Genomic DNA, 9,708 nt, shown 5'->3' with positions numbered 1-9,708 from the left:
TCCGCCCTCCCAGACTCAGGACCAGCTGGCCAGGACCCCAATCCACCCCGGGGGAACAATCGCCATCCCCGAGTTGGATCCATCCCACAGCACACCATCCGGGGGCAGGGGGGAGGGCTTCACATCACACAGAAACCCAAACTCCCCCTCGTCTACGTCCGAGACAGAAGGGCTCCCCTGGGAACTCCGAGGGCTACAAGAACCAGACCCCCGCCAAATCTCACACTTTTTCCACTGCACCAGCAGCGATCCCACATCTACGGTGCAATCATGAAAGAGGGCCTCCATGAGGCGGACCCCCATGAGAGACCACGCCTCCCTGGAGAATGCCTCTGCAGGGTCTGAAAAGAACCCCTGCTCTCTGGCCCACAGAAACAGCCTCTCAAAATCACTCTAGGAAACGGAAAACTGTTTCCACTCCAGGACCTCCCTCCAGAGGTCCAAAATGAGAGAATCCTCCTCGAAACCCACAGAGGTTGCCGTCACCACAAGAACAGCAGGCAAAGCACCAAACAGGGGAGGGGAATGACACGACCTCACTGGTGACCAGGACTCTGTGTTTCAGCCTAGGCTGCAATACACTTCGGCGGTCACCAGATGTCACTATAGGATATGAAAGAACACAAGCGCACACCGCTGCTCTCAAGGTGAAGAAGAAAAGGGAAGTTTATTTTCTGACTCCAACATTTATAGTTTTCCAAAAGTGACAGTGGATTGGAGGGTGACAGTGTCACCTCTCCAATGACACTGGACAAACCAACAGTCCATCAAATTTCTCCTCCTCCATAAAAGAACGTAAAACACTGGGTTATTTACAGAAAGTGTGTGAGAAAGTTTGCTACAAGAATGTCAGCATCAGAAGGCTTAGAAAATCTTAAAAAATCAGGGAGACAACCATGTGTTGAGAAGGAGATGTAAAGCAAGGGGATTGTATGTTGTGGAGGGGATGAACCTGAACATGTGCGAATGTTAGTTTCCTTATTTTCACCCCCATTCTACATCAAGGTAGGGACAGATAAAGAGAATAGAGATCAAAATAAAGAGCATATGGTGTTGAAGATTGCATGCAAGATGTTTTCCATTACCATCTATATGGCTGATTACCTTGTCAAGTGAGCAGTTTGCCTTATCTCTCTCTTTGAATGACCACATTCACACCTCCCTCGGGAGGGGACCTCCGCTGATAACAGACTATTGAATATCGGTGCATGACTGATAAGAACTATAACATCCCATTGTGAGATGCTCCGCCCAGAGGGAGGAGCCAAGCACTGCTACCCCATATACTCTGAGATTCTGAAATTGCAGTTCAGTTTTGTTCTCCACGAGATTCCCCAGAGGAACAGCAGCTACCTTTTCCTCCTGGATCTTCAGAGGAAGACTACATCCTTCTCTACAGATTCCCCTTGCTCCAACAGAATCACGCCTGATACTTCAGAGGACTGCAGCCACATTTTCAATCGGACTGCCACCAACACCCGGACCCACAGGGTGTCAGGTTGGGTTCTGACTCTGTCAGTGTTGTTCCAGTGGACTGTATTGTTTATTTTATTCTTTTTATTTCTTCCCTATTAAAGACCTGTTATTTCCTGCTCCCATATCTTTGCCTGAGAGCCCCCTAATTTAAAATTATAGCAATTCGGAGGGGTGGGGAGGGTTTACATTCTCCATTTCAGGGGAGGCTCCTGCCTTCCTTAGGAGACTCCTGTCTTTCCAAACCAAGACATATTGGTAGTGCCTATTGTGGGCTGGTCTCAGAGGCATACTCTGCTGCTGATACAGATGCCTTTAAGACAAACAGTAGGTCAGCCAATTTTTGTACTGAGACCAAAATCGGCTAGGAAACATACTTTCTAACACAACTTGAAGCAGGAAGGCCAAGGGGTATTTAGGGCCAAACACAAAGCAAGCAAATGTCTTGATCCTACTTCCTCTTGGAATTTCTATCTGAGTGAACATTGCTGGAACCCAGGAGTTGGTAGTGTTATTGATGGATAATGATTGATGGATAATGAGATGATTGGGTCTCGCAATTAAAAGATAAGTATCGTGTGAATATTATGAAAAGCTTTAGTGATGTATAGTTATGTTATTGTAGTTTAGATGTCCTCTGTTCTCCCCATAGTTCACCTTTCCCCCCCTGTATTGTTATCATCAGACAGCCTGGGTTGTCTAGGACAGGTAGAGAGAAGGCATGCACATGTGCCCCTTGCATGGGGCAGTTGGGAATGGAAAAGATTGTTGATAAGGGGGTGTGGAATGACAACACCTGACCCTCCAATCAAGTTACAAGAAAGCAGTCTTCACCAATAAATGGCAAAGAAGAGTTAACTGACAGACATTGGGAGGGGCCAGGGTTGGCTGATGAAACCCCCAGGTGTATAAAAAACTGAGCATCCATCTTGAAGATGAACTGGCCACGTGGTAGGCAGCCACAAGGTAGGCAGCCACGAAGGCAGTTCCCAGCGCTGCAGTTTTTTCTTATTTAGTCCTTTTGTTGTATTTTTGTTAAGGTTTAATAAACCTTTTAAAATTTTCAAAGTGAGCAGTTGTTTCTCACAGTAGCTATATGTGCCTTTCTGCATCTTTTCTGTCTTTCTTTCTAATTCTGTCTCCTTGGAATTTTTGAGTAACTTCAAAGTGAACAGGCTTAAAGTTTTCTAAGTTGAATGGGTTAAGTTAATCCTTTGGGAAGTGTTTCATGTTGATTGAATGCCGCTCTAAACCTTTTGCCAGAGTCCTCTGATTTTCTAAAGTGTCCAGTAAAGCTCTTTTTGTTGTTTTGACCTCTTGAGAATATCTAATTGGTATTTCTCTCATGCGTCTAACTCAGAGTACATGAACAACTTTAAGCCCTTTTAAGTGTCTCATCGAGCAATGTTGTTTGGGGCCTAACATTTTTAAAATGGTGTAGTCGGCAGGATATTATTGAGTTGATGAAGAGGTATTGTATTTGGAGTTAACTGCTCATCAAAGAATAAAGGAAAAAATAATTTTCGGTCCAAACTGATATTCTCTGGCAAAAAGGTTATGGAACCCTGGGTATAAAGCCTAACCTGAACTGCTCTCTGCTAATAGAATTGTTAAAAGCTTGTCCAGACCCAGACAGAGAGATGTGGGTTGAGAAACACTGGCAAAATCCGCAGTTATTTGCTGAGAAAATTGGAACTTTGGCAAAAGAAAAAGAAAAAAACCTCGTAAGGGCCAAGGCCTGGAATCTACATGGGTGGACTCCAAACTCAGAGAGAAATATGTTGTGGAGCGCAAACAGAAAAAGCTGGTTTAGTTGCAAATTGCTTTAGAGGCTGAAACAATAGGACCCCTCAGGGCAGTGAGAATTGAAATCCCAGAAGAAGATAGCTCAAAACCTGAGAAACCAGTCTAACAAGATTGTCTAGAGCCAAAGAGCTCTAAAGAATTTCAAATTAACACTGCTGGGCGAGGTGTGGAGGATGAACCAGGGTTTTCCAGCCTTGAAGGGAGGAGCTGGGCTTCTCTGAACATGTCACCCCTTCATCCTTTGTGAGGAGTTGGATGCAGTCAAACCCCTCCTCTCCCCCTAAACTCTGCCTGCCTGTAAAAAATGAGGAGGTGGAGAGGGAGGTGGGACTCCCTGAGCATGATGTCACCTCTCTCCCTTCCCTGGAGGAGGGGTTTGACTCCGCAAAACCAACCCCCTCTGCCCCTCACCCCAAGCTCTGCCCTCTTGTAGACAGAATTTGCTTATCAGCAGGCACAGCCCACGCTAATATCTCACTCTGCAATAGAAGCAGTTAAGTTGCAAGTGTTATAAATGATCAATCGTGAGCCAAATTATCAAAAATTTCAAAAAGATTTATTAATCTATCTGCGCGACTGAATTTCGGTCTCTGAGACCACCATAGCCAAAGAGGCAGCGTCGAGCCCGGGATCGGCGCTGGGTGAACCTGGACCTGACCTCTAGCGTGTCAGAGTGTCCCCCGTTCACGAATGCCGCTTCTTGTGGCGAGGTTTTATACAGTTTATTGTGCCCGAGGCAAAGGTGTCCAAATTTCTTTTGTAACTCTTCACATTCATCGCTGTTCTTTTCAATGTGCAGAGCTGGACAAAGGTCCACTCCAGGTGTGCAGTCAGCGTTGATGGGCTCCGGGGAAGCCGTGTATTCAGATGTATAAGTTTGGCATCGCTGACTATCTTGATTGATGCAATCGACAAGGCTATAATCGCTCTTAGGTGGTTCCCCAGGACTCGAGATACCGGTGATCATCGCCCTGGAAGCGTCCATTCTTACACTAAAGCATCGATCGTTATCTTAGCTGTGTCCAGGACTTTGTTGTAATCTGAATAGACATCTGCTCTCGGGCCTAGGTGGTCAGAGACATGTGTTTGGATTTTTACAATCTTTTATAACATACATTCTTTAATAGCATGAATTATCCCTACCATATATTACACAAGGGAACACTTGCAATGGACCCAAAGAAAATGAATTTGACAATGTTTTGAAAAATTTTACTAATGGGAGGAATGAAATAAAACTTTTCGAAGAGGAAGCACATAACAGAGTGTCCTGGTCTTTTGCCCAGGAAGCAACCTGTTATGTGAAAAGTTTGGACCCGTTAGAGGGGGAAGAACCCATCCCTCTCCCCACTCTAACATGTGCTAAAACTACCGGGAGACTGGGACGCAGCAGGATTCCAACCAGTGCATAAGAAACAGCTGATGCCCCATCGGCCTTCTCCCATGTTATGGTTATTTATTGCAAAATTTAAGGATCAAGCCCGAGAAAAGAAACTCAGCGCCACCTCCAAAAAGTGGGCTGTGAGAGGATGGCAAATTCAAATATCCTAAAAAGCTCACTGGAAGTAAATGAAAACTTAGTTTCGCTGTAATTCCAAAGAAGCTTTGTGAAATGCTCATACGCTGCCTCCTTCTGGCAGTAGTGAGTATTGAGCCTTGCCTGCCACTTTTGCAGGGCCCTCATGGCAATAACAGTACACCGATCCAATGCTTGGGGGGGAGTCTTAATTGAACCTGAGCAGTGCATGTGCATTTGTGCCAGAGAGCTGTGGTGCAGTGATATTAATGGGTAGTTGCTGATTACCATTATTCAATGCCTGAGTTTGAGCCAAATCTACACATTTCGTTCACCAGACAGAGGATTGTCCTCCTGTCAAAATTGTCTTAAAAAGAGATTTCCAGTCCACTGGTAACATAGTATGTCCTTCTGCAATTGCATCCAATAAATTCATAGTAAAGGAGGAATGTAAACCATTATCTTTCACCGATCTCCTCAGTTCCTTTACCATCTCATATAACAATTGTTCATGATGTGGGTTTTGATTACGATATACAACAGGCATTGTTTGAAAAAATTCATTATTACCCTCTTCCAACGCTCACCTCCGGCATTTCTGTATAAACCTTTCTGGTTCAGGTCCTATAGGTGGTATTCTTTCCTCATCATAGTCACTAGAGGAATGGGACGAGGTATAAGACAGTGGTCGAATTTGTGAAATATTTGCTGCAGCCTTTTTGCATGCTGTTTTTAGTACTTTTACACTAGGAGCACCTGCCACCACAGCACATACTGGGGCTAAAGGAGGATATAAATCTGGTTCTTGTCCAGAATCAATAGGACTGGGATCAGGCGGATCTTTTTCTCTGGATCACTATCCTCAGATGATGTTTCATTCATAAAAATAACAGAATATGACAGCAATTCAGGCGGACCATCCACAAGAACGTGATCTGCTTCCTTAAATTGTTACAAAGTCAAGTATACCACACGCCAAGTAATAATGTCATCAGGGTGGACATTGTGATGAGAAATGTGGCAGGTTTGTAAACTTTCACCAACCTTTTGCCAGTGAGTAAGATCATAGGAACCATCTAATAGATACCAGGGACAAAATTTTTTGACCCATATAAGCAATTGGATGAGGCTTTGGGGTTGCAGTTTATAACCCTGTTCCCTGGTGATGCAAAACAGTCTTTATGCAGTTTTTGGGATTTAGTTGCGCCTTGCCTCATTATAAAAATGCTGCCTGACCATTCACAAAAGGCTAACCTCTTCTATAGCCAGTTATGAGAGGAGCTCCTTCGTGATCAGCTGAACACAAACATGCTAATTAGGTTGGGGTACGCCACCGGATTGGATCAGGTCAGTAGTAATGAAGTCCCTGTAAAATTGGGAGCCATTTGTGGCGTATGAATGCGAGACTCATAAACTGAGAGCAAAATGAATCTGTTTATTGCAGAGTTAAGACAATACCTATACACTTAGTGAGAGAATCTTTTTTCAGTCCTTTGCATGCAACCTGGTTGCAGGCCTGTAATAAATCCATCATCCTGACAGTTTGTTAGTTTCCTCAAGGTTTGCAGGCTTTGAAGAAACAGGATGCCTTTCCTGTTCTCAGATAGTGTGTAATCTAGGTTCTTCCATGCTTCCCAGGAATTTTCTGCAGTGCCAGGCTTTGCTGTTTCCTTACAAGCTGGTCACCCCCAGCCTGTGCATGAGGTTATTCTTCCCCAGGTGCAGGACTCTGCACTTGCCTTTGGGGAATTTCAGAAGGTTCTTCTCTGCTCAACTATCCAACCTGTTCAGGTCCTATTGAAGAATTGCACAGCACTGCAAGGTATCTTCCTCTAATTGTTTTTGCAGCAGTTCCATTTTTAAAGAGAACACTGTATATACATCTTCTATTTCCTTTTCTAGGTCCTGTTCCTTCCTTTGTCTTCTCTCCCTTTCTTGATATGCAGCTTGTAAACCAGTATCTAGCATCTCCTTTCCCTTTTCTACCCTTTATATGACCCCTAATTGCCTTTAAGTGGTCTTCAACAACTTAATTGTGCCAATTGTTACGAGCCTGTTCTTCTGAGAATTTGGAATTCATTCACTCTATGCCTTGAATTGCAGAAAAGGAAACAAACTCCACATCTTTTGTGAAAGTTGTAAAGCCAGTATGTTTATTACAGCGCTGAACGCATGTGGGGATCGCTCCCCTTAAAATGACACGCGTACCTCTGGGAACTCCAGATCTCTTTTTATCTTCCTTACTAATCCATATGCATGGATTTTCACAATAGGTTCATAAATATTCATTTTACTGATTTCACGTTATACTTGCAGCTAGTTTTTTTTTATCATTAAGTACAGAAAGAACTCCTGGGTCATCCTGCCCTCCCTCCTGCAGCCTCTCTGTCTGTCTCTCCTTATCTCTGTCGTTTGGCTGAAGCAGTTTCTTCGAACATAGGGGTTTTTTTACGAGAACAGGCAGTCAGACTAAATGGCTATGTTCACAAGCTACAGACTTAATTCAAATATGTACTTTTTACCTAAATCAGAATGGATTTCTACTCTGGATAATTTCCACTCTGTCTCAGCCTCTATAAATATTATTGTTTGCTGTCCTGGGTTGTAAGATATGTGTGTATTCTATTTGCCATCTGTTAGCGGTGGGGCAGTTATATCTTCTGTTAATTGGGCAGTTTTCTTTATCTCTTCCACAAACCAATCCTCCCTGGGAAAATATCTTCTGTTAATGGGCCATTGAGTCTCACTGCATGACTGATAAAATTACATCATCCCATTGTGAGATGCTCCGCCCAGGGGGAGGAGCCAAGCATTCCTACCTGGATATAATCTGAGATTTGGAACACCACAGGCAGCCTATTCCCACTGGATTCCTAGAGGAGCAGCTTTCTTCTCCACTGGATTCCCAGAAGAAAGACCAGGCCCATCTACACCACCACTGGATGTTCAGAGGAAGACCACACCCTTCTACAGGATCACTGCTTCAAGAGAACCACATTTGTCACTCCAGGAGGACTGCAGCCACCATTTAATCGGACTGCTATCAACGCCCTGACCAACAGGATGTCAGGTCATATTCTGACTCTATCAGTGTTGGTTTTTTGGGTTTTTTTGTTTGTTTGTTTGTACTATTGCATTTGTATTTTAATTTTCCTAGTAAAGAACTGTTATTCCTATTCCCATATCTTTGCCTGAGGGCCTCTTAGTTTCAAAATCATAATAATTTGGAGGGAGGGGGTTTACATTTTTCATTTCAAGGAAGGCTCCAGTCTTCCTTAAGCAGACACCTGTCTTTTCAAACCAAGACACTTGCCATCCTGATGACTACTCCAATTTGTTGCAAGTGGAGTGATGCAGTTCACTTGTGAGAGAAGCAACAATATAGATAATTGACACAAAATAGTGAGTTAGCAAAATTCAGTGGTTACTGTGACAGTGGTTTAAGAAAATTCAATTACAAGGTACAGTTGATTATTTACTAAATAGAAGACAGGGTCAGGAAAAACTTTCAGGGAGTCCCTCCCCATGTGTCATGAGGTGCAGAAAGTACCCCCTTGCTTTTTCAATGCTTTCTCAGAGAGGAGTCTAATTGCAGCTGGATCCAAGCCTGGTCCCAGACTTGGTCAACAGTTTATGTCTGAAGGATTATATGAGCGCAATCAATCCTTTACATGACTTAGTTGAAATTTCAAAGTTTAGTATGCTATTAATCTGTTGCAGCAAGGGATTTCTCAGCCTTGAGGAATAACTTTAAGAGTTGTCCCCACTCAAGGGGAGATCCTGGCATGCAGCCTGCTGCTGTGCAGGAAAGCTCACCAGGCCCTGGGCTGTCCACTATTTATAAAGTAAGGTCATTGACTTATATTTGCATACTGGAAAGATGCCTAGGTCACAACCTTTGGCTACCATGTTGCTATTCATCCCCTAAACTCCAGAGTAAGCTAAATACAGCCATTATAACTTCCGCTGGTGGTTATAACTTAAACAGTGGGGTGGGGAGACAAAGAAAGGAAGCAAGCTAGTAAGCACACCATCACAAGTCAGAGATGAGTTTGTGGCCATAAATGCCAGGAAATATCACAGGACACTGACCAGCCCCAGCTGGTTCATGCTGCATATTAAGCAACTCTTTTGCTAATACTTTCAAAAACAAATCAATGGTGAAAAGTTGATGGTAAAGCAACTAGCAGGGGTTCTTTTTGATCTCCAGAGGAGCTGCTGTTTCAAGTAAATATCATAAAATCATAGCTCAGAGAAGAGTTTCTACAGATTTAGCAATGGTTGTGGTGCTAGGTCGAGACTTTCCTTGCTGGAACTCAATCACAGGGCAGCTTTCACTGTGCTGAATACCCCTTGAATGCAAAGGCCAAGTAATAGCAAGAGGAAAAGCTAGTATAATTTGTAGTTGTCTCGGTTTAGAGACAAATTTAGGAGAAAACGCTCTGGAATGAGTGTTTCCTCTAAGAAGAGGGCTTCAGTAATCCCTTTTGCCAATGGGAAAAATGAATGCCAGTGGATGAAAGTGAAAAAAACCCAAACTATTTATTGAAAAACCAAAGTGCCCGCACGATATGGGGAAAAAATTGAATAAATGCTAGATATTGAACTTTCAGAACCTTACCTCCCCACCCACACCCCAACAAGAAAACCTCATTATGCCAGGGGAAGAAATAAACAGGCTGGCTGCATGGCAGAGGGGGGACACAAAATGGTGGCTGGCTTTTTTCTCAGGGAAGAGGAAAAAAATTCATGCAGTGGCTTTGGCAAAAGGAACCTGTTGTCTAGTACTGGTCCTCCTCCTCAGGGCAGACGAAGCTGATGGATTTTGGTGTCCTTTCTCTTGTTGGTTCATCTTTGCCTGAAATTTTGGGCTGGCTGGAGTGGCCCCCACTGCTGGTCTTGGTGATTATCTG

The 9,708-nt window shown here is 43.7% G+C and overlaps 1 long non-coding RNA gene across 1 annotated transcript in view; it reads left to right on the top strand.

The window, feature by feature from the left end:
* Positions 1–7,970, top strand: part of LOC115949136 — a 52,635-nt gene extending 44,665 nt beyond the window's left edge. Inside the window, exon 3 of the long non-coding RNA XR_004082757.1 lies at positions 7,647–7,970. This is a non-coding gene — a long non-coding RNA (uncharacterized LOC115949136). The remainder of the gene's footprint in view (positions 1–7,646) is intronic.
* Positions 7,971–9,708: the final 1,738 nt, after the last annotated feature.

This window comes from Geospiza fortis, unplaced genomic scaffold, assembly GCF_000277835.1.
Source record: "Geospiza fortis unplaced genomic scaffold, GeoFor_1.0 scaffold76, whole genome shotgun sequence".
In the NCBI taxonomy this organism is placed as follows: domain Eukaryota; kingdom Metazoa; phylum Chordata; class Aves; order Passeriformes; family Thraupidae; genus Geospiza; species Geospiza fortis.
The sequence above is the reverse complement of the archived record's forward strand: the minus strand, read 5'-3'. Positions and strand labels throughout refer to the sequence as shown.